This window comes from Microtus oregoni, unplaced genomic scaffold, assembly GCF_018167655.1.
Source record: "Microtus oregoni isolate MIOR12 unplaced genomic scaffold, Mior012 000054F_ref0000373, whole genome shotgun sequence".
NCBI classification, from domain to species: domain Eukaryota; kingdom Metazoa; phylum Chordata; class Mammalia; order Rodentia; family Cricetidae; genus Microtus; species Microtus oregoni.
In genome coordinates, this window is record NW_024543830.1 from 4,279,462 (window position 1) to 4,284,275 (window position 4,814).

Sequence of the window (4,814 nt, forward strand, 5' to 3'; positions counted from 1 at the left end):
TGTTGTTTTGATTTGCATTTCCCTGATCGCTAAGGAGGTTGAGCATGACCTTAAGTGTCTTTTGGCCATTTGAACTTCCTCTGCTGAGAATTCTCTGTTTAGTTCAGTGCCCCATTTTTTAATTGGGTTAATTAGCATTTTAAAGTCTACTTTCCTGAGTTCTTTATATATTTTGGAGATCAGACCTTTGTCTGTTGTGGGGTTGGTGAAGATCTTCTCCCAGTCAGTAGGTTGCCTTTTTGTCTTGGTGACAGTGTCCTTTGCTTTACAGAAGCTTCTCAGTTTTAGTAGGTCCCATTTATTCAATGTTGCCCTTAATGTCTGTGCTGTTGGGGTTACACATAGGAAGCGATAGGAAGGATTTGGATAAAGGAAGGTTGGATAGGGGAGCACGGAAGCACAATTCTTAGTTAAGGGAACCACCTTAGAGTTGGCAAGAGACTTGAACCTAGAGTGGCTCCCAGATGCCCAAGCCGAGGTCCCCAGTTAGTTCCTTGGGCAGATGAGGATAGGGAACCTGAAATGACCCTATCCTATAGCAATACTGACAAATATCTTGCATATCATCATAGAACCTTCATCTGGTGATGGATGGAGATAGAGACAGAGACCCACACTGGAGCACTGGACTGAGCTCCCAAGGTCCCAATGAGGAGCAGAAGGAGGGAGAACATGAGCAAAGAAGTCGGGACCACGAGGGGGTCACCCACCCACTGAGAAAGTGGAGCTGATCTATTGGGAGCTCACCAAGGCCAGCTGGACTGTGACTGAAAAAGCATGGGATAAAACTGGACTCTCTGAGCATGGCAAACAATGAGGGCTGATGAGAAGCCAAGGACAATGGCACGGGGTTTTGAACCTACGTAATGTGCTGGCTTTGTGGGAGCCTAGCCAGTTTGGATGTTCACCTTCCTAGAAATGGACGGAGAGGGGAGGACCTAGGACTTACCACAGGGCAGGGAACCCTATCTGCTCTTTGGACTGGAGAGGGAGGGGGAGAGGAGTGGGGGAACAGGGAGAAGGGTGGGAGGAGGGGGAGAAGGGTGGGAGGAGGGGGAGGGAAATGGGAGGCTGGGAGGAGGTGGAAACTTGTTTTATTTTTCTCTCCTTTTCTCAATAAAATAAATGGAAAAAAAGAAATTAAAACAGAAAAAAAAGAAAAAAAAAGAAAGGAACGAAGGGAACCAAATATGAGAAAATGGCAGAAGCCGAGACCACAAATGAGGTCGCAAATTAATAAAAATTATGCAGTCAAATTTCCCTAATTTGGGGAAATCACAGGGGCCAGTACAACACTAGTGCAATTCGGTCACCCTCGCCTGAATAAACCAAAGCCCTGTTGACAGTGCTCACTTAGCTGGGTGAGTGTGCTTTACTTCCCATAGCCATGACTCAGCCCCACCGGCACTGTGTTTGAATACATGATCCCTTGACCGCGCAGACTTGGGGACGTCCCTGGATGCGCACCTGATTCCTGCGCCCCGCTGCCACCCGCGAATCACCGCTCCATTCCATGCTGCACTGGAAATCCCTAGCCTTTCCGCAAAGCCTGTGGATGCAGCATCCCTGCGCGACCCTCATTTGCATATACCGCGCCCCCAACCGGCGCCCAAGGGTGCCATCACACCCATCCCATTTGTCCTTTTGGCCTGATGGATTTTCTTCCTTGCTGAGAGATGGATGGAGTGTTGCAGGACCAGAGACAAATCATCTTGAATTTTCTCTAACTCACAAATAGCCATTGGCTGCTCACAGCCGTGCACTAACAGCCTTGTCGCTGGTTCGTGTACCCGCAGACCCCTAACTTCTGCCAATAGGAAGTCAGAGAAGCCAGGCAGCAAGAGAGCCAGCCCTACAGCAGAGGTCTCCAGCTTCGCTGGAACCTGCCCACCTCATGTCTCCACCACTGCATTTTACAAGGCTCTTGATGTATGGATTTCTCTGTTCTCTTCTACAGAAACACCATGAGACTGACACTAAGTCTGGACATGGTATTTGGGGTGACCCCAGTCTGTGTTCCTGGTCCAGGGGATCCACTCTGCCCTCTCAGGGTCTCCTGCATGTGTGTCGTGCACACATACAATCAGGTACAAACACACATACAAAAATAAGTAAGTGCTTTTTTTCTGTGTTGTGTATGTGGGGGATGGGCAGGTGTATGTGTGCCATGACTGGCGTGTGGAGGCCAGCGGACAGTTTGCAGCAGTCGGATGTCTTTCTGCTGTGCCTGCTCCGTGGATCAAGCTCTTGGATGATCAATCCTGACAGCAAGCCCTTGCCTGCAAGCCATCTCTATGTCCCTTTAAAATCTCTCCCTCTCTGTCCTTCTCTGCCTCCCTGCATTCCCCCCACCAGACCTCATCCCCGCCCCAGACAGGGTCTGTCTACATAGTGATGGCAAGAAGAGCTTTGTGCCACCGTGCCTGACCCCCTTAAAACCTCTTTAGCCCACATGCAGACATAACACAGCAATTTAAGGTTTTCAGATGATCGTACCGTTTATCATTGCATCATACACAACAATTTCTCTTCTATAGTGTGTTTTGGTTAAGACACCTCAGCCCCTGGCATCCATATACACAAAAAGTCTGGAATGTTTGAGTGGAAAGTTCCACCTCAAATCCCCTCCTCTGGGAGTTGCCTCAGTCGAGACTTCACCTCAGAGAAAGCCTGCCAAAGGGTGACCCCTCCCTAGAGATGCTCAAGACCATTCCCACAGGGTGCTTAAACTGCCCCCCAGGGACAAACTTGTGGTTTCTCTCTCTTATTTCCTCATCTCCTCTCTGAGGCCTGGAAGGCCACCAGAAGCATTAGTATTCATTCAAAACATGGGCTTTTTCTGTATCAGTTTGATTTGGTCTGATTTGGATTATTGTGTCCGTGGAGAGGTTTGTTGTGTCTCAAAACCTTTTCGCAATGTTTTTGAAACAATGACTGGAGAGAGGTTGGGATTCTAAAATGGGGACTAAATTCCCAGAGAAGGGCAACAGAAACTGTCTGGACCCTCTTGTTACTGCTAGGAAATACTTCAATCCACCCAGACATGGTATCTACCAAAAACCAGGAAATATTTAACCCGTGTGACTGTAGGCATATGAGTAAAATCAAGCTGTCACTCAGTCCCCAGAAGGGAGCCCATAGCCTGGTGGGTGGGAAAAGGGAAGCTACGATACTTGGACTTGGAATCTGACTTTTGACAGATTTTATAAGAGGCAGTGATAGTTTTTAAGAACTCTAAGTCCTCCGGGCTGTGTTAGAAGTGAGCCTTGACAACGTGAGACAGAGCCTGACTATTTGGATGAAGAGTTGATGTAGGTAGGACAGAATTGGCCAAGTGTCAGTTGGTGCCTGTGAGAATGTGGGCCGTACTGTATGAACCCCCTGAAGTGATTGAGGTAAGTCTGGGCCTGGAAGGCTGCTGCCCTGGCTGCTTGGTCAGCTTGGTTGTTTCCCTTAGAGATGATGGAGTCTGATCCCTTAGAGATGACTAGATTCTGATGAGACCAGCAGTGAATAATTCCTATAGCTATGGGGAGATGGGAGGCCTTTAACATGGCCATAATGTGGTCTAGTTAGTTATGGATCCTCCTTTTGGGGTAAGAAACTCTTGCTCTTTCCAGATAGCACAGACAGCAGGGCAAATAACAAAGCCAAGTTTTAATCAGTGTGGGAAGAGAGGGGACCCCTGTGACAACCTCAACCTGATATCTGGTTTATTAGGAGAAAGGGAAAGTGGGAATCTTTTCTTAATAAAAGAAAATTATGGACAAGTCACCAAAGCACAAGAAATGAACCAGAATTTAACAAAACAGGTAAACTTTACACCACTGGCTAAAGATATCCATACAGCAGAATGACCAAAATGTAATTTATAATCACAAAACCCTAGAACCAAGTTATTTCAAAAACCACTTGGTGTGGAAAGACCAAAATAAATCCAATAAACCACCAGCCTCTGTCGTATTTAGTTAGGAGTCCAGGTAGTGACTGTTTTGGCCTCTGCAAGTGAGTAGCATCTGTGAAAGGTGCAGGGAGGCTGGTTTACTCCCGAGCTCTCCATAAGGAACCCAGAGCAGTTCGCTTCCTCCACAGGTACCCAGCCACCATGGAGAGAAGTGCCACTGAGGGCTATCATGTGCTTGGGAAAAATACTGCACCTGCAAGAGTAGCATCGATCCACAGACGTCTCAGTGACTGCCCTCACCACCCTACCAAGGCACAGATGCATTTACTCGGTGCAGCTCACAATACATAGGCGTTGGAGAAATCACTTCTGCAGGACAGGCCAGTCAGAAGGAAGCCTCCCAGTCTGAAAAGGGCAGAACTTGACAGAGACTCTGGTGAGCACCCAACATCAGGCACATGGCTCACTGTGATTGTATAGTGGTTAGTACTCTGCATTGTGGCCGCAGCAACCTCGGTTCAAATTCCAGTCAAAGCAATCGTTGTCCTTCCTGTCTGGTGTGCTGTTTCTTGCCACCATAAACCTACACCTAGCTAATGTCTTGACACAGACTCAAGTATCCTTAGTTAGAGTCCCGCGGACATGGAGGAACTCAAACACTATTGGTACAGTTTGCAGCTTGGAGTCTTCACTGTCAATCACGCTGTCTCAGGTGGACTCACAAAATCACCTTCACTGTCAGTCACCCTAGACCCAGGGCATAGTAAGCACCATCTTTGAGCAACACCCCTACACCTGGTTTTGGTCGTGTCAGCATGATGCAGGGTCTGAATGTTCCTATATGGTATTTGTCTTAGTAATAACACATTAGTGGGAAAGCTTGTTTTCTATGTCCTGCCCTCCCCTTTAT

General features: G+C 47.7%; 1 non-coding gene across 1 annotated transcript; it reads right to left on the reverse strand.

Moving 5' to 3' along the window:
• Nucleotides 1-1,207: 1,207 nt before the first annotated feature.
• Nucleotides 1,208-1,369, reverse strand: LOC121438115. Its single transcript, XR_005973059.1, has one exon. It is a non-coding gene; the product is annotated as a U1 spliceosomal RNA (small nuclear RNA).
• Between the last annotated feature and the right edge of the window lie 3,445 nt (nt 1,370-4,814).